Below are 24,617 nucleotides of genomic sequence, written 5' to 3' on the forward strand. Positions count from 1 at the left end.
TCCAGTATTCTTGGCTGGAAAATTCCATGGACAGAGGAGTCTGGTGGTCTATAGTTCAGGGGGTAGCAAAGAGTCGGACTCGACTGGGTGCCTGAGCATACACATACACATAGTTGATTTATAATGTGTTAGTTTCTGGTATACAGCACAGTGATTCAGTTATATGTATATATGCATTCTTTTTAATATATTTTCCATTATGGTTTATCACAGGATATTGAATATAGTTCTCTGTACTATACAGTAGGACCTTGTTGTTTATCCATTCTATGTATAATAGTTTTGATGCAATCCTTTTTAAAATCTAATCTATAGTCCATATTCTAGTTTTGTCAATTGATTTAGCAATGTTCTCTCTGGCTTTTTATTTTCCTCCAGTACAAGATACATGCCAGTATCACATGTCTCATTAAAACTGTCATGTTTCTCTAATCTGTTTTAATCCAGAACATTTACACAGCCTTTTTTGACTTTGATGACTCTGACATTTTTTAATGAAAACAGAACTTTAAAAAAAATGTTCTTTATTTGAAGTTTGTCTGATACCCATCTTGCGTTGCAGATTCAGTTCTCCTAGAAGAAAATTTTAATGGTCTTCTACTAGTTTAAGACAGAATTTAATGGTCAGATGTTTCCTAGGTTATACCCTTAGAATCAACATCTACATGTGGAATGGGAGGTGAGGGGGTGGGCATGGGGGACAACACAACCAGGCAGAGGGAGAGATCAAGCTGCAAGGTAGAGCTGACGACCATATTTGACTCTCGATGGACCTCTGAAACTAAAATGGACTCATCAGAATTACCCTTCACTGGTCCAAGGTGACCAGGCCTTCCTACTTCCATCTTAATCGTTGTTGGCAGTTGGCCACTCTAGAAGGGTAGGACCTTGGACCAAGGGCCTCTGCGTAGTAGTAGAAGTCTCTGAAGGGCTATTATTTATAGATGGAGGCACTCTCTTGCCAGCTCTTCCAGGAGTGAGGGCAACAAGGTTGTCCTTACAGAGGGATCTGGAGAATGCGTTTCCATTCACCACATTTCACGATTAAAATCAGATTTTTTCACTTCTATCTGGATAACTGCTATGTATATGTATACATATATATGTATATTTTCTTTTTTATTGGAATGGGCTATGATCCATAGTGTCACAAAGAAGCAGACACAACTGAAGTGATTTAGCCCACATGGCGTGCACATAGTTGGTTTACAAGGTTGAGTTACAATAATTTCTGCTACACAACAAAATGACCCAGTTATATATACTGTTTTTAACGTTCTTTTCCATTATGGTTTATCCTAGCGCTTCTCTGAATCTTTTGAAAGTTAGATTGTAGACTTCAGCCCTAAAAACTTCAGCATTTACCTAGAATAAAGAAGATTGTCCTACAAAACAATATCATTAACATACCTAAGAAAATGAATAAAATATCTTAATGCTATTCAATTCATATTAAAATTCCCCCTATTATTCTCAAAATATCTTTTATAGCTTTTTAAAATCAGTATCTAATCAATCATATTAAATCCCTAATCATATTAAACTCCCTTTTCTCTTTTTAACTAGAATAATCACTCTTTTTTCCATGACAAAGCCATTCTAAGGAGATGGGGTCTGATGTCTTGAAGAACCGTCCTGTTTTTGAGTATTTTTTTTTTTTTTTTTTTTTCACATTTGAAAGTCATGAGACTTAATGTTGCAAGAACTGAGGATGTTGCTTTTTCTTAGATGATTTTAAGTATTAATACAGATGAAATATTTTTAAAGATGTGAACTCTCTGTTGGTAAAGGACAGGTAAGCCTGGCATGCTGCAGTCCAGTTCAGTTCAGTTGCTCAGTCATGTCCAGTTCTCTGTGACTCCATGGACTGTAACACGCCAGGCTTCTCTGTCCCTCACCAACTCCCGGAGCTTGCTCAAACTCATGTCCATCGAGTCAGTGATGCCATCCAACCATCTCATCCTCTGCCGTCCCCTTCTCCTCAGTCTTTCCCAGCATCAGGGTCTTTTCTAATGAGTCAGTTCTTCCCATCAGATGACCAAAGTATTGGAGCTTCACCTTCAGCATCAGTCCTTCCAGTGAATATTCAGGTCCGATTTCCCTTAGGATGGACTGGTTGGATCTCCTTGTTGTCCAAGGGACTCTCAAGAGTCTTCTCCAACACCACAGTTCAAAAGCATCAATTCTTTGGCACTCAGCTTTCTTTATAGTCCAACTCTCACATCCTTACATGACTACTGGAAAAACCATAGCTTTGACTAGACAGACCTTTGTTGGGAAAGTAATGTCTCTGCTTTTTAATATGCTGTCTAGGTTGGTCACAGCTTTTCTTCCTAGGAGCATCTTTTAATTTCATGGCTGCAGTCACCATCAGCAGTGATTTTGGAGCCCCCCCAAATAAAGTCTCTCACTGTTTCCATTGTTTCCCCATCTGTTTGCCATGAAGTGATGGGACCAGATGCCATGATTTTAGTTTTTTTTTTTTAATGTTGAGTGAGTTCTAAGCCAGCTTTTTCACTTTCCTCTTTTACTTTCATCAAGAGGCTCTTTAGTTCTTCTTTGCTTTCTGCCATAAGGGTGGTATCATCTGCATATCTGAGGTTATTGATATTTCTCCTGACAATGTTGATTCCAGCTTGTGCTTCATCCAGCCTGGCATTTCTCATGGTGTACTCTGCATATAAGTTAAATAAGCAGGGTGACAATATACATCGTTGACATACTACTTTCAGTTCATGGGGTCACAAACAGTCAGACATGACGGAGTGACTGAACAACAACAATCTTTTTTAGAATCGTAATTGAAGGCCTACTTTTATATCCATTATTAATGGGATTCAAAGAGAAGTAAAGAGATAAAATGGTTTTTATACCATTTTTATTACATTTTTTACAGTAGTTGTGCACAAGTGTGTTTGTATGTGAAAACATAACTAGATTCTATTTAACTTTCACATCTTCTCTAACAAAAAGTAAAGCAAAAAAAAAAGCCACTTAGTATTTCTATAACTTTTTAAAACAGGAAATGAAAGACTCATTATCTCACCCTATCATATTATGTTGTTTCATAATCATATTACTAAAGCTTTTTGGTCCTTTCAACTTAGCACTCATTATGAACAGCTCTTATCCTCTTAAAATATTATGATTCATTCATTATAACAGATTAAGAAAGGTATGAGACGCAAGAATGTTTTCAGATTATTTCCAAATAGTTTTTTTTTTTTTTACCTAATGTCCTTCAATTGAGCTAGTTATGAATTTTCTGATGGAAAATAAGTTTATTTCTGCTAGGTGTTTGTCAGAATACCTGCAAAATTTGTCGGTACCACCATCTTTTCAGCTAACAAGAATACTTTTCTGTCTCTTCCTTCTTTTCTCCTTTCTTCTATTTTTAACAGAAAGAATTTACAGTTAAACCTATATTTTTACCCAAACTAAGATATATCCCATAAAAACTAAAAGAAGTGGGAAACCTAAATATAAAACTAAATATTTAATGTTATGAATAGGATAAAATATAATAGACAGCAGGTCACTTTTGCCTATTTTGAGCTAATCTATTTTGGTTCAGCACCATTCTTTGAGTGCCGATTATGTTTAGGTTCCTGGACTGGACTGGACAGTCCCTGTACTGTGTGAGTCACAAATTTCATTAATTCATGTATTTATTCATTCATTTTTATAGTGTCTAGAACTAAAGCAAGTTTCGGAAAGAGAAGGAAATGGTGGGGAAAATATATGTTTTTCCATAGAGATTTATTAAGTGGTTATTCCTCTTCTTTGATTTCATAAGCTGAATTTTTAAAAGAACACCATGCTGTTTCAGTCAAATGGTTTCCAGACACACAAAATATGCCAATTCAAACTCCCTATGAGGAAAATTAGTGACATGAGCAAAATTAGTGGAGTAAGGATCTCAGAAAATTCTCTTTCACAGAAGCCGCAATAAACTGGCAAATGGTCAGAATCAAATTTTTCAGAACTCTGGAAATTACCCAAAGACTTGCAACAATCTGGGGAGTGTTTGTCAGAGAGAAAGAGGAGGAAGAGAAAGGAGAGGAGGAAAAACAGCTCAATCTCAGTGAAAGAAATGAGTTTTCTGTCTTAAAAAACAAAATTTAAAAAAAAATTTTTTGGCCACACCACTCAGCGGGTAAGATCCTAGTTCCCTAATCAGGGATCAAAACCATGCTCCCTGCATTTGAAGCATGGTTTCTTAACCTCTGGACCACTAGGGAAGTCCCTCTATGGCATTTTTAACTTTCCCTAGTCCCATCTCATACTCACCTGCTTTATGATATTCTTAAAAACCAACAGCCTGCTGGTGAAGGGTGAAGAACAGCAGCCTGAGAGCCAAGGGAAGGGACAGAAAGGGGCTGAAGCTCTTTCAAAGCTTCATCCCCGGAGAATTATGGTATGGCCTGTCTGTTGCATAGGAATTTTCCCTGGAAAATTCCACTTGCTGGGTGATTTATTTGACTTAACTCAGAGCTCATTCAGCGTGAAAATTTTTTTCCCCATAAGCATTTTTCAAAAAAAATTACAGGCAGTTACTTAACTTTGCAGCTGCCTGAGGTGATGGATACCAGTTGGGTGAAAACATTAGACTAACCAAAAAATTAAAAACTGGGAATGAGACATACAGAGGGTCTTTTTGAAGCTTCTGAATCAAGAAGTCCACACACATGTATGGATTGTGCTCATGCCCATGGCTCTGTGCATTGCCAAGACCGACTTGAAAAGGCTCTTAAGTTCTCACCTCTCGATGACCTTTTCTGTGTAAGGGAGGTGAAGGTTAAGACAGAGCTGAAAAATGCACCCCCCTCCCAACACGCACATAGAGCCTTTCACCAAAAGCTGGGATACTTGTTGGTTCTAGGCATTTAAGGAAATTTCCAGGTCCTAAAACTCTGAGTTGATATGTATTAGATCTTCTCCATTCCTCATTTTTAGCCTTTCTTTCATATCTTGCATATCATCATCTTTCTATGCTGCATTTTAGATAACTTCTTCAGATGTGCCTTCTAGTTTACATTCTCCCTTCAACTGGGTATAAACTACAATTTTATGTATCCATTAAATTAAATTTCAAGGTTAACTTTGTAATTTCTAAAAGTACTACTTTATTTGTTTATTTATTGGCCATGCCGTGTGGGTTCTTAGCTCCCCAACCAAGGTTGGAAACCATGCCTTTGCATTGGGAGCTCCGAGTCTTAACCACAGGACCACCAGGGATGTCCCTCTATTTGATTCTTTGTAAAACTTTCTTTTCCAAAACTCAATATTCTGCCTAAAATTCAAGTGGTTATAGGTGCTTCTGTCCTTTGTATTCAGTGTTTTAAAGTGTTCTGCTAAATTTCTGTTCTCTTGTGTATAAGATGGAAGGACTAGAGTAGATTATCTCTATTATCTTATCTCACTTCAAGGACTATGATTCTATGGTGTTTAGCCACCCTAACTCCAACCACTTTCAAAGAAATTAAAGAATTGAAACTGATCTGTAAGGGAAGAGAACTCTCATTCCACAAACAATAATGGAAAAAGAATAAAAGTAATAGAAATGACAACCAGATATTTGGGGGTGAACCTAGATAGCATATTGAAAAGCAGAGACATTACTTTGCCAACAAAGGTCCGTCTAGTCAAGGCTATGGTTTTTCCAGTGGTCATGTATGGATGTGAGATTTGGACGGTGAAGAAAGCTGAGCGCTGAAGAATTGATGCTTTTGAACTGTGGTGTTGGAGAAGACTCTTGAGAGTCCCTTGCACTGCAAGGAGATCCAACCAGTCCATTCTGAAGGAGATCAGCCCTAGGATTTCTTTGGAAGGAATGATGGTAAAGCTGAAACTCCAGTCCTTTGGCCACCTCATGTGAAGAGCTGACTCATTGGAAAAGACTCTGATGCTGGGAGGGATTGGGGGCAGGAGGAGAAGGGGATGACAGAGGATGAGATGACTGGATGGCATCACTGACTCGATGGACATGAGTCTGAGTGAACTCCGGGAGATGGTGATGGACAGGGAGGCCTGGCATGCTGCGATTCATGGGGTCGCAGAGTCGGACACGACTGAGAGACTGAACTGAGCTGAACTGATGGGATATAAGAAAATTGTTTCCCTTCATTGTACATCACATATGAAAGAACTGTTCTAGTCTTTTCTCTTTACCCTCCATGCTACCCTATCCATCTTAAACACTTAGCAGAAAAAATTAATTAAAAAAAAAAAATGTAGAGACAGCACCACATATATACATTGATGGATAGAAGACCACAGCTAAGCCACAGAATCAGCTCTACATGCTGATCCCTAGCCAGGAGAGCCAGCAAACTGTACCAAGTACTCTAAGGTTTTGGTTCCTCTACATTACTCTAATGTAGAGGAACCAAAACCTGGAGTTTCAGGGTTGGCAGAACTTTAGACATTAAGTCCAGTCATGTTTGATGTCAGAAAAACCTTCAGCTTGTTGTTGTCTCATTAAACATCTCTTAAGAATGAGATCTGCACCATCCTCGGACAAAGCTTTGTACTTGACCGAAAGCTCTATGGCTTCATTTCATTACTATTCAGCACTGTTTCACCGGGGCCTTGAACACATAGGAGATATTCAGAAAATACCTATTAAATGAACAAATGCCACTTTTAACAGCTATTTATAATCTTAAGAAAGTTTTGCTTTATATTGAGTTAAAATGTCTCTTTCCCTCATAGTCTTAGCTTTACCCTCTGGCCAGATAAAATATTTCCCGCATCTGCATGAAAAAAATGTTACCCTGCTCTTTCTTTTCCAGAATAAATAGCTAGAACCAGGTCATCCAAAACTCCTCCCATGATGTCATTTTAAGCTTTCCCTTCATCCTGTTCCCTCTCTTCTGGACATGTTCCAGTGTATCCTTCTTCATAAATTTAATTTCCAGGAAAGAACACAGTACCTCCAGGTGCATTCTGAAAACTCAAGCAGAGTTGGACAAATACTCCCTCAATTCTATCAAAACAGCCAAGGGCAAATTCACTCCTCCTTCTGTTTTTCTAAACTGCCACATCCCTTTCTTAACTTTCATTAAGCTCATGGTCAAGGAAAAACCATGTGTTAGGCAGAAATTTAGCATGTCCAGAGGTCAGAAGAGGTTACCCAAGGGCATGATCTCAGTACATTTGGTGAATGGTGCCCATCCCATGGAAATGCAGGTAGGTGAAGGGGGTTGAGGAGAAACCTCCCTGCTCATAGATGGTGAAAAGGCATGGAATAAACCATTAGTTCATAGGTATGTATCTCTTTAATGTAGGCTTACCAAATCCATTTTAGGGAAATAATTCAGGTCCTATGACTGCTGTCTAAGCACATCACAGCCGGGAAAACCTGTCTGAGATGATTTGCTTTGTGCTGTAACTGGCATAAAGTTCAGTGCAGGTATTGCTTAACAAGCGAGTTCTGAAGTGAAAGAAGATAGGTAAATTCTGAAGGACATTCTGGACACTGCCTTTCAGCCCCATTTTCCAGGTCAGTATGGTGGAATTAGACTTTTTTAAAAGCAGTAGAATACCAATTCTGAATATCTCTAGAACCTTCAAAACTTTATGTTGAATGAAAGCAAAACTAAAGTGTTCAGACTCAAGGTATCTATGGTTAGTAGTATATGACTGTTCTTAAGTGTCATTGAAGTGGAGCTTAGAAATGCCAGGGTTTTTTCTTTTAATAAATAGTAACATGACTTATTAAAGATAGTTTCAGGGAATCAGACTTTAGACATGAAGTAGTTTATCTGACTTTATCTTGTTAGAGAATATGATTTGCAGAAAAGAGAGGGGAACTTGTTCTAAAACTAAAATTTTTAAAAAGAGATTTTATTGCATCAAGGATATCAAGTGGTTTGCTACTGAGTTTCTTCCGAGTTCCTTGTCAGGAAATATACTGCCTACGTTTTGTTCATTTAATACATATATTGTGTTATTTGTATAGGTGCCCAGATATTTTCTGACTGCTCCCTTGTGCTTGAGTACGTGGAGAAGTACTTGGCTTTTGAATTATCCAAAGTACAGACTGTCTCCAACTTACAATGATTCAACTGAACGATTTTTTCACTTTACAACTGTGTGAAAGTGATACACATTCAGTAGAAATTCTACTTCCAATTTTTTAAAGATTTTTAAAAAATGTTTATTTTTATTTTTTTATTTGGGTCTGCCAGGTCTCAGTTGCAGCATGCGGGATCTTCAATCTTTGCTGTGGCATGTGGGGTCCTTTAGTTGGAGCATAGAAGCTCTTAGTTGCAGCATATGGGATCCAGTCCCCCGACCAGGCGCCCTGTGCTGGACTATGTCTTAGCCACTGGACCACCAGGGAAGTCCCTGTACTTTGAATTTTAATCTTTTCCCAGCTAGCAGTGTATAGTGTATGATATACTTCTATACTCTGTTGTGATGTTGGGCAGCGGCAGCAGCCTCTCCCAGGCAGCCAAGTGATCTCCAGGGTAAACAACTGATAAAACCACTCTGTGCCCAGACAACCATCTGTTTTTCACTTTCAGCATAGGATTCAGTATACTACATGAGCTCTTCAACACTTTATTATAAAACGGGCTTTGTGTTAGATGATTTTGCCCAGCTGTAGGCTAAGTGTTCTGAGCATGTTTTTAAGGTCAGCTGGCTAAGCTATAATGTTCCTAAGCTTACGTGTATTAAATGCATTTTTGACTTATAATATTTTCAAGTTATGATGGGTTTCCCTGATGGCTCAGACAATAAGAAATCTGCCTGCAGTGTTGGAGACCCAGGTTCAATCCCTGGTTAGGAAAGATCCCCTGGAGAAAGGAATGACTGCCCACTCCAGTATTCTTGCCTGGAGAATTCCATGGACAGAAAAGCCTGGTGGGCTACAGCCCATGGGGTTGCAAAGAGTTGGACATGACTGAATGACTAACACTTTCACTTTTTCACCATCAGGATATAAACCTGATCAAGGAAGATCTGTACTGAGATCATATATGCTTACATATACCAGATATATGCCTATGTCTTTCTCATGAACCACCATACTAATGACCTTGAGAAGGTCAATTTATTTTCCTGAAGTACCAGAGGCAAGGTGTTTCTGAGGCAAGGTGACTAATACTAAATATAAAATAAACAAATTAAATATATTAAAATTATTTACTGAATATTTTTACTGTGTTCAGAACCAGTTTGCAAAATAACATAGTTGAGGTCTCAGAAGTGGTTCTTGGGACTTCCCTGGTGGTCCAATGGCCAAAACTCCATGCTTCCAATACAGTGAGCCCAGGTCTGACCCCTGGTCAGGCAACTAGATTCCACATGCTGCAACAAAGATTTCAAATGCCAGACTAAAGATCCCACATGCTGCAACTAAGACTCAGGGCAGCCAAATAAATAAATTCGTATCTATGTATTTTTTTAAAGTGGTTCTTGTCTCGATTTTCTACCACTGGTCAGAGAGTAAGTAAATGTTAAAAATGGCCATACTTTAAAATGAGCTAAGAATAAGGAAAATAGCTCTCAAAATAAAATCATATGTTTTATCAGTATCTTCCTACCTCCCTTGTCTTTCCCCTCTTGCCTTCCTCCCTCCCTCCCTTCCTTCCTTCTGTCATGTGTCAAGGAAAAAAGAGGAGGAAATAAACAGGAATATGGGCTATGGGAACGCATACTGTCTCTCCCTACTTTCCAATTATGCAAACTTAAATACTGTATGGAGATCTAGTTAGGAAGGGGGAGTCTCATGTTTTCCGCAGGTCTACGACAATTTCAGGCATGGCTGTGTGTTCATAAACTTTTCTTGCAGATGTTACATTTTATGAACTGTGACTCACCAAGGGTGGTACTGGTGTCTAGATGGAAAGAAATCTCTGAGGGATGAAGGATTACACAAGTTTGGTTCACTCAGAACCCGAGATATTTGAATAGAATATTTCCTGGGGGGGAAAAAAAGCAACAAGATTTTGCCACACTTAAATGAATTCAAATCCTTTTTTTTTTTTTGAAGAGAATGAGGGAGGGACAGCATTCTTGTTTGGGGAGGTTTTGTTTTCATTTGCAAAGTGTTTTTAATTTGTGTAGGCTTTTTGTTTTGGGCTTTGGTCCATATTTGCATTCCAGTGTTCAAAAAAACCACTTACTCGTAGACATTTTTTGAATACTTACTCTAGGCAAAGCACTGGATTTGATGCTACTTGGAGGCACAGAGAATAAAAGGGCTAGACTACTTTGTACTGCCATATTTGATCTTCTCGTAAAAGTTTAAACTCAATGTCACCTGTATCTTTCAGATTTGGCACCTGGGATCCTAAGTAGAAAGGTTATTCATACAAAGTCATAGAACTAATGACATGTAGGACAAAAGCTTAGAAACATCTTTCCTGAGTTCCAGTGTTCTTTCAACACACCAGGCTACCTAATACCAATGAACGTCAATGGGGTCAAGCATCATGACACCAAAAATCTCAGTAAACAAAACGAATACAAGAAGTCCATGCTGAACAAAATATCAAAATTTTAAGTGGAGTCAGGATCTGACCCTGTACTTGCGTGACCCAACTTCACTTGCCTCACCCAAGTCTTGGCCCTACATCATGTAATCTGAATTTGTGGGTGGACCAATGGGGAAAGCCAATGTGAAAATATTCCGGGACTGGGATGTAAATAGAGTAACGTGTCCAGATGTTCAGAGATGGATCACTCACGATCCACGTAGTAGTGTACTGAGATAAAATAGCTCTCATTTGTTTTAATAAGACACATATCGAAGACAAGAGGAAAAACTTGAGATGCAATGGTGGGTCATGCTAACCTCTAGGGGACAAGAACGCCGTTTCTTGGTGAGGACAAAGTGGAGTCCTGAGAGTCTCACAATGGGGTTTGGTTGGAGGGCTTTGATCAGAACTAGAAACTGGGTTAAATTTTTCTTCCTCTTTCTGATTTTTTTCTCTCTCTCACCCATGTCCTGTGCTTGAAGTGATAGTCCAGGTCTTGGATATACACCATCTGAAAATACTCTTGCCCTTTGTAGGACAAGAAGAAATCACAGTGGAGTCCTGGGGGAAAAGAAGAGGCTCTTGGGCAAATGCGGTACCTATGTGGTCCAGGCCACAAGGGGACTTGAGACTTCGTCTGCTGTGGAGCAGTAAAGAATAGGCATTTGCCTAGATGTCCTCAGAACACAGCTGCCATGGCTGGATGAGCATTGGTTTAGGTTCCTGGTCTGGTAATTTTGTTCTTCACGTTTCTACATTTGCAGTAACTTTAACAGCAGAGTTAGAACCAAGCCCAGGAATAGAACAGATTCTGGATAAATATGGATCTCTGGTGCAGCTCTAATGTGTAGCCACAACAGAAGCTCAAAGACAAAAACTTCTCATAAGCTGGGTCCACCCGGCCTGGAGGTGGGGGTGTGGGGTGAGGAATGGTGAGAAAGGGTCTAATTAAAAAACAGTGTAGCTACTTTTTTTTTTGCTTCATGGCAAGCAGGATTTTAAGTCCTTGACCAGGGACGACCAGGGATTGAACCCGTGCCCCCTGCAACAGAAGATCAGAGTCGTAACCACTGGATGGCTAGGGAAGTCCCCAAAGCACCTTTCTTTTCTTACATCATTCTGAACTTCCTCCTGTCTAGTCCTCCTCACTTGCAAGGAAGAGAGGTTTATTTATTTTGCTTTTTATTCAGCCAATTATGGCTCTAGAAAAGAAAAGTAGAATTATTCTCTAATTTCAGTGTTGTTCTTAGAAACTATTGCTTTAAACACTCTGGAGAAAGGATTCTTATACCTTGGGTGCCTAGAGGGTAAGAATTTGGGCACTTACACATTTTAGTAAGAATCGAACCATTCTAACTTGCCAACTGAATGGTTTTTGCAATTTCCTCAAGTTTCCTCACCTTCAGTTTCCCAATCAGTAAGTAGAGAATAAAAGCTCAAAAGTAATATCTGTTATCATAGATTCTTGTCCTTGATGGATGATGTTAAAGACCCTCTAAATACAGATGTCAATACCTTCTAAAATGTCCCCATCAGCAGCCATGCAGCCCCCTTTGTGCCCACCCTGTGCCATGGATCTCTTTGTTTGTTGGCTGATAGATTTTGAACGGCTGTAAGTTTTGGGTTCTACTAAGCCTAACTTTTCCTAGCTATTGTGCCAAGTAATTTTTTGCCCTTGCTTCAACATTGGAACCACACAGAATAAATGTTTTATTTTTTCCTCATCTTCAGGTATGTGAAAAGAGCTCTCAGACCTCCTTTATTTTTAATTTTTTTATATTGGAGTATATTTCAGGTGTACAGTAAAGTGATTCAGTTATATATATACACAAGTCTATTTTTTTTTTAAATTCTTTCCCCATTTACATTATTATAGAATATTGAGTAGCACTTCCTGTGCTATACAGTAGGTCCTTGTTGGTTATCTATTTTAAATATAGCAGTGTGCACTTGTCAGTCCCAAGCTCCCAATCTATGTCTCCTCCCGACCTGTCCCAGCTGGTAATCATAAATTCATTCTCTAAATCTGTGAGTCTGTGTTTTGTAAATAAGTTAATTTGTATCATTTTTTTTAATTCAACATGTAAGCAATATCATGTGGTATTTGTCTTTCTCTGTCTGACTTCACTTAGTCTGATAGACTCCAGTTCCATCCATTTTGCTACAAACAGCATTTTATTCTTTTAAGTGACTAAATAATATCAATTGTACATATATACCACATCTTCTTTATCCATTCAACTGTTGCTAGATGCTTACGTTGGTTCCATGGCTTGACTATTGTAAACAGCCTTCCTTTCTTACTGATTCCTTCAACCATTCCAACAAATGTAATTTATTCTTGAGTCCTTTCTTTTGCATTGCTTCTTTTTCCAATGATCTTCTCAAAATCTGTTTTTGCAGACTTCAACCAACTATACCTCCTATAGACTGACAGTGATAAAGTGGAGTGCTGAGCCTGCTAGCTTACTTTCACTACCGTCAGATAATTAAAAGTGTTCCTGAAGAATGTTTCTAAACCATTGCAATAATGACTTTGGTATCCAACTGTTTGGTTTTTAATCAATGGGCAAATCTTTCAACTGGTGCTTTATTTTACCTTCCGTTACTACGTTTGATCCTATACACATTTCTATCTCCTCAAAGTGAAAAAAACTGCAGAAATATTTTCAGGCATAACCTTGTATGAATGGGAGGAGATTCTAGAACTGTGTCCCTCCCTCCTCCTACTTTTTTGCTGCTATCTTGAGAAAACATTACTTTTGCTACCAAAACAAGTTTCCCTTCCCCCCACTTTACAAAGTTCACTAACCATCTCTCTGTATGATGAATAGTATTGTTTTGTGAAGTGGCCAAAACTTCAATATATTTTGTGAATTACTTGAGTACTGTTTTTTCTCCTTTTGGAGACCAGCCTTCTCTCTTCTTTTTAATTTTATTAGGTATTTATTTGTTTTAAAAAATATTTACTTATTTGGCTGCTCCAGATCTCAGCTGTGGCATGTGGGATCTTAATTGTGGCATGTGAACTCTCAATTGGGTATGTGGGATCTAGTTCCCCAATCAGGAATTGAACTTGGGCCCTCTGCATTGGGAGCTTGGAGTCTCAGCCACTGCACCACCACCTTTCTTTCTTTTTTAAATTGTTTTATTTATTGGACACATAGCATGTGGGATCTTAGTTCCCCAACCAGGGATTGAACCCATGCTCCCTCCATTGGGAGCTAAGAGTCTTAACCACTGGACCACCAGGGAATCCCCCACCACCTTTCTTTTTTAAAGAAAGGAAATATCTTGATAAAAATTGAAATAAGCATGTAGTAGCTGGCTAATTCAGTTTCCATCCTAAACTGGATGTTTCGCCTAGATTTCTGTCAATGTCACAGCAATATGTGATTAAGATCAAAACATCTGTAGTGCCAAGGCTTCAGAAAACAGAAGTGTATTCTAGTAGCAGCACAAACTTCTACTGTGTGTCCCTGACTTTTCTGAAGCATATGTTTGTCTGCAGAGATGTCAGGTCATGGTTAAAGATTTTTGATGCACACCAACATAGTCATGTTTGACCTTTTTTTTTTTTTTTTTTTTACTGACTAAACCATGGATGGTATCTGTGAGAAGTTTTACAATCTGGTAGGTACCTTGTTGTGATTTTTGCTTCCAAAATCAGTTCTTCAGTAAACATAACATTGCCCAGAAGACAGTAAAAAGGGTTAAAGCTCTAGTTTTGATTGCTTATATGGATAGATATATCCATGACATAAATTGAACAATTCAGATCTCCAATAGCTAGCTAGTCATATGCCTTACAAAAATAAAGTTACAAAAGTCCTCTAGCATCAAGGTTTCCAAATTAAGTGCCCACTTCTTCCTGCTAAAAAATTATCTTCATATACATAAATCCTTTTCTAAGAACATTTTTAAAATTTGCTCTGACCAAGGCTTTGAAACATTACATTGTTAATTGTGGTGATTCTTTCCCAGATTCCAGACAAAATTTGGAGAAAAGTGGGACTTCCTTGGTGGTCCAGTGGTTAAGGCTCTGCTCTTATACTGCAGAGTTCAATCCCTGGTTGAGGAACTAAGATCCAATGTGCTATGTGGCACAGCAAAAGAAGAAAAGAAAAAATTGGAGAAAAGCAAGATAAAGACCTAGATCTTTAATAAAAGGTGAAAAATAGCTTTTTTAAAGAATAAGAGAAATATAATGCTTTATAGTGTTCTGTTTTCTCACCACTCTTAGTCAGATATAGGGATAGTACTGGTATTTGGGGCTAGACACAAGGGTTCCCCAACTTCCTTTGGAGGACAGGCATCTGACAATGTGTGATCTCAGTCCAGATTAGGTATTTTTCATAACATAAAGCACACAAAACAAAACAAGTTTTGAAATCTCTCCTTAAGTCTTCTCACTCTTCTCCTAAAGTGACATAAAGAAATCCCATTATCTTTCTACTTTCCTTCTAACCCTCTATTGTGTACTGCTTTTAGTCTTAAACTGGTGGTAATTGGAACTTCCCTGGAAATCTAATGGGTAAGACTCCCAAAGCAGGGGGCCTGAGTTCAGTCCCTGGCCAGAGAACTATATCCTACATCTTTCAATTAAAGCTCCTGCAGGCTGCGACAAAGATGGAAGATCTCGAGTGCCGCCATTAAGACCTGGCACAGCTAAATAAATAAGTATTAAAAAGGTAAATAAATCCTAAGAGTTCTCATCACAGTTCAGTTCAGTGGCTCATTTGTGTCTGACTCTTTGCGACACCATGGACTGCAGCATGCCAGGCTTCCCCATCTACCACCAACTCCTGGAGCTTGCTCAAACTCATGTCCATCAAGTCAGTGATGCCATCCAACCATCTCATCCTCTGTTGTCCCCTTCTCCAGCCTTCAATCTTTCCCAGCATCAGGGTCTTTTTCAGTTCTCTGCATCAGGTGGCCAAAGTATTGGAGTTTTAGCTTTAGCATCATTCCTTCCAAAGAACACCCAGGACTGATCTCCTTTAGAATGGACTGACTGGATCTCCTTGCAGTCCAAGGGACCCTCAAGAGTCTTCTCCAACACCACAGTTCAAAAGCATCAATTCTTCAGCACTCTGCTTTCTTTATCACAAGGAAACATTTAAAAAATGGTAGTGATAAATAGCTATAATTACTGAGGATGCTCTGTGTGCCAGGCACTGAGCTAACCATTTTTTGAGGATTTCCTTATGTAATCATCATAACAACACTATGACTTAGAACTATTACTGCTCTCATTTTACAAATGAGGAAACTGGCGTTTCAAGGTAGTAGGTGATTTGTCCAAAAATCCACAGCCAGAAGAGATAGGACTGGGATTTGAAGTCAGATATTCTGATTCCAGAGGCAATAGAACCCTTTATGGTCTGATATTTAAATTATACCCATGTATTACTATCTATCTTAAAGTCTTGCAAAAAGAATTAAGCCTGAAAATTTCTCCCTAACCTAGGGTTATTCATTCACTCTGTTTTCCTCCCCCAAATCCACAGAGCTCAACAGATTGTGCAAATCAGGACATAAACCTCTGGGTGGAACGTCAAATCAACTGTTGTGTAAGTAGGCACTGACCTTTCAAACATGTGCTGTGTTCTCTTGAACTGTCCCAATGAAGCATGAGGGTTAGACCTGCAAATCAGTCAGCAAGTGCCTTTTATGAAAAGACCTTGATCCCAACAGAGTGAAAATAGGTATCACTTCATGTCCAATTTTTCTTTTTAACTAAAGAAAAAATTTTCTCTTCCCTAACTCCATTTCTTTTTAAATTATTATTAATAATTTTATTTTTAATTAGAGGATAACTACTTTACAATATCATGCTGGTTTTTGCCATATATCAACATGAATTAATAAGAGGTATACTTATGTCCCCTCCTTCTTGAACCCCATTCACACCTCTTCTCCATCCCATCCCTCCGGGCTGTCACAGAGGCCTGGCTTTGGGTTCCCTGCATCATACTGCAAACTCCCAGTGGCTGGCTATTTTACATATGGTAACACATATGTTTCAGTGCTAGTCTCTAAAAATCATCCCATCCTTTCCTTCTCCCACTGAGTCCAAAAGTCTATTCTTTATGTCTGTCTCCTTTGTTGCCCTGCACGATCATTGGTACCATCTTTTTAAATTCCATTTATATGCATTAATATACAATATTTGTCTTTCTCTTTCTGCCTTACTTCACTCTGTATAATAGGCCCTAGATTCATCCACCTCATTAAACTGACTCAACTGGTTCCTTTTTCTAGCTGAGTAATATTCTATTGTGTACATGCACCAAAACTTCCTTATCTATTCATCTGTCAATGGACATCTAGGTTGCTTCCATGTCCCAGTATTGTAAATAGTGCTGCAGCAAATATTGGGGTACATGTGTCTTTTTCAGTTATGGTCTCCTCAGAGTATATGCCCCGTAATGGGATTGCTGGGTTGTATGGTAGTTTGGTGGGCTGCCGTCTCAGGGGTCGCACAGAGTCAGACACAACTGAAGCAACTTAGCAGCAGCAGCAGCAGCATGGTAGTTTTATTCCTAGTTTCTTAAGGAATCTCCATACTGTTCTCCATAGTGGCTGTGTCAATTTGCATTCCCACCAACAATGTAAGAGGGTTCCTACCCCCATTTATTTATGACTTGTGGGTTTTTGTTCCCCTATATGCTAAGTCACTTTAGTTATATCTGGCTCTTTGTGACCCCATGGGATCACAGGCTTCTCTGTCCATGGGATTCTCCAGGCAAGAGTACTAGAGTGGGTCGCCATACACTTCTCTAGGGGATCTTCCCGACCCAGGGATCGAACTCACATCCATTCCATCTCCCGCATTGGCAGGCAAGTTCTTTACTACTAGCACCACCTAGGAAGCCTTTTAATTCCCCTATCAGGGATCAAACTATGCCCTCTGCAGTGAAAGCACAGTCTTAACCACTGGATCACCAGGGAAATCCTTGAAATTAGCTAGTGTTTAAATCCAGGGTTGAGTTTCAATGCCAAGTCAGTAAAAAGTTATTGTGAGTGTTACCCTAGCTTAGCTAAGCTTCCTAAAAGATTCTATTAATTTCCTAAATGAATGTCTTTCGAATATGTCTCCCTCATCTTTGTTCTAACTCTCACTGCCTAGGGGCCCTTCCATCTTTGACCTCAGGTGTGTCAATATGTCCCAAACTGCCTCCAGATGATCTTTACAAAAATTCCGTGATGACACTCACTACTACAAATAGTTCTATTTGCTCCCAACTCACAATGGAATAAAATCTTAACTACTTAGGCATGACTTTCAAAGGCCTTCATTACCAAAACATTCCCTTGATTGGTTGTGTCTTTTCCAGTCAAACCAAAACACTTTCATTTATCCTAATATGCCCATTTTCCTAACAAGGAATATTAACATTTGTTTTAATGTGTGGCACTAAGGAATAAATGACATGGGAGCTGCAGATAGATAGGCTGCTGCTGCGGGTGCTAAGTCGCTTCAGTCGTGTCCAACTCTGTGCAACCCCATAGAAAGCAGCCCACCAGGTTCCCCCATCCCTGGGATTCTCCAGGCAAGAATACTGGAGTGGGTTACCATGTTCTTCCCCAATGCATGAAAGTGAAAAGTAAAAGTGACGTCATTCAGTCGTGTCTGACTCTTAGCAACCCCATGGACTGCAGCCCACCAGGCTCCTCCATCCATGGGATTTTCCAGGCAAGAGTACTGGAGTGGGGTGCCATTGCCTAGATGCCTCTTATTCAAGGATAGGCTCTGCCAGGGGTTGGGGTGGAAAGGAGCAATCCAACAATAACCATTTAACCATCAGTATCACACTCAACCTTCAATTTCCATTTAAAACTCCCTTACTTCTCTTGGGTGAATAAACAGGGAATCTTTATAAAATACGGCTGTGTCCCAACACCTTCCAAGCAGAGATCATTTTTCCAAAGGGCAATAAAATATTCTGCTGGTGCCAAACATCTTGAGCACAAACTGGGGTGTGGTATACTGTTTATGTTTGATAGTGAGTGAAAAATATTGAGCAATGACCTCAAATAACCCTCTCCCACTCTCCTCCTCTCTCTCTCTCTTTCACACACACACACACACACACACACACACACACACACACACACACGTTTTTGAACAATGTCTCTTCCCTAAGTAGACAGCTTTTGAGAGAGATAGTTCGCTGATCACATATGTTTGCTGATTGATGGATTTTTGGTTTTCACCAAAGAGTTTCCCTCTCATGTCCATTGATTATTCCTGCTTATTTTTGTCATTTAATCAGAAGCAGGGTATAGATACCCTCAAGGTTCGTGGGAGATACATTTCACAGGAGATGCATTCTTGAGTTCTTTATCAGGATAAATGGGAGAATTCTGGGGCTTTACCTGTGTCTCAGTGGTAAAGAACCCACCTGCCAATGGGTTTGATCCCTGGGTGGAGAAGATTTCCTGGAGAAAGAAATGGCAACGCTCTCCAGTATTTTTGCCTGGTAAATCCCATGGACACAAGAAGCCTGGTGGGCCACAGTCTATGGGATTGCAAAAGGGTCAGACACGAGTTAGTGACTAAACAACAACAACAACATGGGAAATTCTACACAGGCAGACAGTGGTCAGCAACATCAAAACCTTCTCTCTGGTTGAAGCAGATTAGACCTAAATTTTCTTAAGATTATGTTAGGTATACATTTTTGCAGTGGTCCATGACAACCCATCTAACTCAACAATATGAAACTAAATTAAACTCCTTTGCATTCACCAAATGTTCTGCCAGAAGGAATCTTTGTGTTTTGTCAAGGTAAATAAACTAAATGTTTCCCTCTACAGTCAAGTCTCATTTAAAACCACACTTAAATGTTTAAAGATACACATTTCTACCAGATGTTCTTTCCCCAAATCATCTGGATTTTATGGAATGTTTATCACTATTTTTTCTGCCAGGACTCTTGTAGTGAAATCTATTTATTCAGGAAAGAGTTTCAGCTTTACCATCTAGTAAGTCTGCATAGATCAGAAACCAATTTGCTTAATTCAATAAACTGCTCTGTGCTCCAGAAGTAGATATTTGTCACTTGAGTGTCAATGTAACTGTAACCCAGGAATGTGACAACTTGGTTCCCCACAGCAGCTGAATCCCTGCGGTAAACATGCCTCACCATGTTCTTTGGAAACCAAACCACGAACTTCAGGGGGTGCTTCTCTGAACTTTGCTCCACACCAAGCATTTTTCACACATTTCTAATGGACTCAGGCGGACCTTTTTTATATTCATGTCCACAATACAGCTTGGCAGTCACTTCAGTGGCTACTCAGAAGATTTAAGATCATAGAGATCTTTCTGTCTTTATTTCAGTCAGAATTATTTATTCGCTTTTTAGTAGCACATGTAGTTTAAGACAAATACAGTAGCTATTTCCTCTTTTTCAGTCAAGTCAAAAGGACTCATCTTGGCAATGTTTTGTGCACTTCCAAACTGAGAAAAATATATGACGTCTCAATGGAAAGCCACGGCCAGCCAAGACAGTTTCATTTTTTCCTGTTTAATGAATGTGAAAGTTTCCTTTAAATCTGGATTCTAAGTTGGCCTGCTCTGCATCTTCATTTCTGGTTATTGCCTAGCCAGGGTTTTTTTCTATTGTTCAGACATCCCTCCAGTTTCATCTGAGTCTTCATTCACACCTCCTCTTCTCAAAAACAGAAAAGTTTTATGTGCCTGAATATACACGTGTCTGTGTGTGTACGTAGCATGAATATGTGTTCAGTCATGTCCAACTCTTTGCAACCCCATAGACTGTACCCCACCAGGCTCCTCTGTGGAATTTCCCAAGCAAGAATACTGAAGTAGGTTGCCATTTCCTCCTCCAGGGGATCTTCCCAACACAGGAATCAAACTCACATCTCTTGTGTGTCCCGCATTGGCAGGCAGTTTCTTTATCACTGTCTCACCTGAGAAGCCCTGTATGTGTGTATACACATGGTGAAACTGAAGAACAATTCCCCCATATTTTCTTTCTGTATCTCTTTTTGCTCTTTCTCTCTTATCAAGAATAAATAGATAAGTATAACACAGTATGTTTGATGATACAGCAGAATGTCAGGGGCTTTTTTTTTTTTAGAATTTTAATTGGAGTATAGTTGCTGGAATATCAGTTTTAAAAAGTTTTAAAATACTTGTTCTTAAATATAGGCCCTTAAATTTAAATTGGCAGAAATGCCCAAGGTAATATCCTTTCTCTGTAGACCACATTTTTACTTTGAGATTGCAGGTATTTTCTTGAGATTGCATTATCATACAGTTTGTTTGCAGTCTCACATGTGTATAGCTTTTATTTTTTCAATAATTTTATTTCTTACTATCTACAACGCATAGTGTTAGCAAAGATTGCATATTCAAGTATTGACAGCATCTTGGAAAGTGTCATAAATGAGTGATTTAGAAGTGGTAACCATGACAAATGAGAGAATACATCCCTTGTCTGAAGAGGAATCCAAATGCTGCTATAGGAAATACAGGTCCATTATTACCAGATAATATACATTTTCCAAAGAAGCTAGAAATTGCAACTATTTTTGTGAAGTCTGTTAATGTTTAATATTAGCATTGACATCTAACATACATTTTTTTAACACTTTTTTTTAAACCAAATCAAATACGTTTGCAGTCTCTACGAAGTGCAGTTTGTTTAGTGGGGTAGAGTGGACCAGGCCAAGCCAGGACTCCAAGGTGAGAGTGCCCACAGATAAAGAGCAGAGTCAGCAGCAGGATACAGAAGAAAGGAGTTCAGACTAAGCCTAGTGTGTGTGGATGAGGGTTTCTTAACTTTGGCATCCTTGACTTTTGGAACCACATGATTCTTTGTTGTAGGGGGCTGTATGTTCTAGGATGCTTAGCAGTATCCCTGGTCCCTACCCATAGATAGCAGCAGCATTTCCCCCCTCATCCTCTATCCTTTGTTGTGACAATCAACAGTGTCTCTAGATATTGTCAAATATCCCCTGGGAGGCAAAGTTGTTCCCAGTTTGAGATCCACAGGTGTAGATTGTGGCAGGGATGGACAATGGGAATTGGTGTCAGAGCACTGACCCCTGGAATGGTAAGCGGATAGTCTAACCAAGGTTGGGAGAGAAGCGTGGATCTTCCTAGAGAAGAAAGGAACAGCATGATGGAAATGTGGTGACAGTGTTCTCTGGAGGACCAAAGGTATAGCAATCCAAAGCTGGAACCTGGAGTAAGGACTAGGAACAAAGCAATAACCCAGTTATTCAAACCAGAGAATGAAGTAGAAATAGAACCGTGGGTCAGGACAGCTGCCAAGTTACACTTCGAACAAGAAATATAGTTGAGTCCAAGTTTGGGGCAGAGCAGAGCTTACAGGTGGAAGTTGAAAGCCCAGGCTGTGAGAATTAGAACAGTGATGAGGCAGGGAAATAGTGGTCTAACCAGAGACGGCGGAAAGCGGGGTGAGGGTCATTATCAGGGAATTTGCTCATCATCCCCTTTTGAGAACCAGGAGCTTTGTTACAGCTCCACAGAAGGGCTCTGGTTCTAGGTAATGATCCATTGTTTTGCCTTTCTTATCAGGATCCTCCTTAATAACTCTAACAGAAACCCAGTACAGTCAGGAACTTGTCCGTAGCATCTTTTTTTCCTAGAGAAAAGAAGAATTATCTCGATTCTTATATCAATTTGGAGAAGGTTAAAAGGAGAGGCCCTGAGTAGCATTAAATCTTATGGTTGCCTCACTGGCACCCAAGGGGCAAGTCATTCTCAGAGGCCAACTCAGAGTTTCTATTTCCATTTAACATATAGCCTCCTCTCCTTCACTGTTGAAAAGCTCAGAGTCTTCAAAGAGTTTGTCTCCCCCAGAGGTCACAAATTTATAGCTGGGCTGAATGTGGGCCACAGCTATTTAGTTTTAAAACAGTAGTTTAGGAGTTGGGAACTTTCCATATTAAAAATACGGATATTCAGGGACTTCCCTGGAGGTCCAGTGATTAAGACTCTGTACTTCCACTGCAGGAAGCACAGGCTCAATCCCTGGGAGGAACTAAGTTCCAGCATGCTGCAAGGCATGCCAAAAAGATAAATAAAAGAAATACCTTAAAATGTATATGTGATGTATAAATTTTCATCCATTCATCCAAAACTCTGGCAACACTAAGCCCTCATTTCCCACAGTTGGCTGGAATTGAGTAGCTGCTTTCCACTGAAAGCAAGTCCAGTGGTTTTTGGTTCACCCAAATCCCATATCTCCCCAACTTAGACTATTGTACCCGTTAAAGTTACCTGCCATTGCAACATTTCAATTATGAAATAAAGGGCAGAGGTCATTTAACTCTGCCCAAGTCACATAGGTTTATTACAACTCTAGATCTGCTCCTCATTTCCTTATAAAACAAGAGTCTCACCAGCCCGGCATAGTCAATGGCAAAAGCTGCTCCATGAGATCATCCAGGCACCCAGGCTTCTATCTTGTAAACCATCATGTTTTCCTCATCCACCTGGTATCTGATGGCTCATCACTGCATCCTCATTCAGCCAATAAGAAGAAGAGAATAGGGGAAGGCCTGACACCGGCATGGCATTAAGAGGTCTAAACATCTCATTGTACATACAAGCCAAGGACTTCCAAAGTTTGCCAACAGATCACCAGAATCCAGGCAAGAAACATGGAACAGATTATCACTGATAGCCCTCAGAAGGAAATGACTGCCTGCACCTAGAGAACAGTTATCTCCAGACTTTGAAACAAAAAATTTGTAATTTTAAGCCACTCAACATAGAGCACTTTGTTACAGCAGCCCTAGGAATCTAATAAAGTTAGCCTCTAGATATTTGGATAGGTCTAAGTACCATTTGGAAACTTAATTCCATCTGGAGGCACCTGTAAACTGTAAAGCAAAGTATTGGACTGGCCAAAAAGTTCATCTGAGTTTTTTGTAAGATGTTACAGAAAACCTGAACAAATTTTTTGGCCAACCCAATACAAGCAAGGCATATAATTAAGAATATGTCCTCAAGGGTTAACTGTCTAGCCACGGACTTGGTAGGGTAGTCTTTGATTTCTGCCTTACTTCTCTCTTTTCTCCATCCCACCCCTCCCTCTCACCATCAGAAACACACAAAAACATCTGCTGTAAGCCACAGGGGAATTCCTAGCTTATATTTCCTGTGAAGGCTTCAGCTGGGCAGTATGCTGCTTGAAGATCTTTCTCCAAGCCTAAACTGGTCATTGCGTCTAACCTATGCATCTGCTTTCTGGAAGATTAGCAGTTTCTCTGGAACAGGGCTTTCTGTTAGAAGGGATTCTGTTTGGAAAGATCACTCATCCTCAAGGTAATTCTCCTGCCCCAAGAGAATCGGGAAGAAGGGTAGTTGGCATCCTTCAGCAGACCCTATGACCATTCTGGCCCAGCAAGGTCAGCAGTGACAGCTCCTGACTTGGTGAAAATAGTGGTTGTGTGCAATTACAGGTCCTCCAATGGCTTTTCTATGTTTGGGGAATGAGATTCCATCTACTCATTCCTTCGGGTTTTGTAAGGTGATTCCAGGCCATCTGGTTTCAGGATTGCTAACAGCCTAAAGAATAGATCACAGGCACCAAAAAAGTGGCTTCCCTGGTGGCTCAGTTGGTAAAGAATCTGCTTGCAATGCAGGATGCAGGATACCCAGGTTCAGTCCCTGGGTCAGAAAGATCCCCTGGGGGCCATGACAACGCACTTCAGTATTCTTGCCTGGAGAATCCCCATGGACAGAGGAGCCTGGCAAGCTATACAGTCTGTGGCGTCACAGAGTCAGACACGACAGAGCAACTAAGCACAGCAAATTAAGCCCTGTATTAAGCACTGTAGGGTCCAGAGATGACAGTCATTCTTGAAGAATTCACAGTTTGGTAGAGCAGAAAGCAAAGATAAATCAATGAAAGTGTAATGTATTAAATACGGTAAGAGCAGGGTGACGGAAGAGGGGAATGTCACATGGTTAAGAGCTAAGGATCTGCATTCAATGGAGCTGAGTTTCTATTCTGACTCTCCAATTATAGGTTGCTGTGATACTGGGAAAGTCACTAAACTTTTCAAAGCTTCAGTATTTTTCCTTGTAAATAGGAAAATAGTAGTACTTATATACTT

General features: G+C 39.7%; 1 protein-coding gene across 4 annotated transcripts in view; it reads left to right on the forward strand.

Moving 5' to 3' along the window:
- Positions 1-24,617, forward strand: part of GPR1 (G protein-coupled receptor 1) — a 50,169-nt gene that overhangs the window by 20,003 nt on the left and 5,549 nt on the right. For 2 of the 4 annotated variants that reach the window (XM_040228711.1, XM_040228709.1), the window contains exons 2-3: positions 11,027-11,221; positions 16,001-16,063. The gene's annotated coding sequence lies outside the window, so the exon portion shown is untranslated. Of the gene's footprint in view, positions 1-7,412; positions 7,505-11,026; positions 11,222-16,000; positions 16,064-24,617 lie in introns of those variants that run through there. The other 2 variants (XM_040228712.1, XM_040228710.1) reach the window with 2 other exon arrangements.

Source organism: Oryx dammah, unplaced genomic scaffold, assembly GCF_014754425.2.
Source record: "Oryx dammah isolate SB20612 unplaced genomic scaffold, SCBI_Odam_1.1 HiC_scaffold_27, whole genome shotgun sequence".
NCBI classification, from domain to species: domain Eukaryota; kingdom Metazoa; phylum Chordata; class Mammalia; order Artiodactyla; family Bovidae; genus Oryx; species Oryx dammah.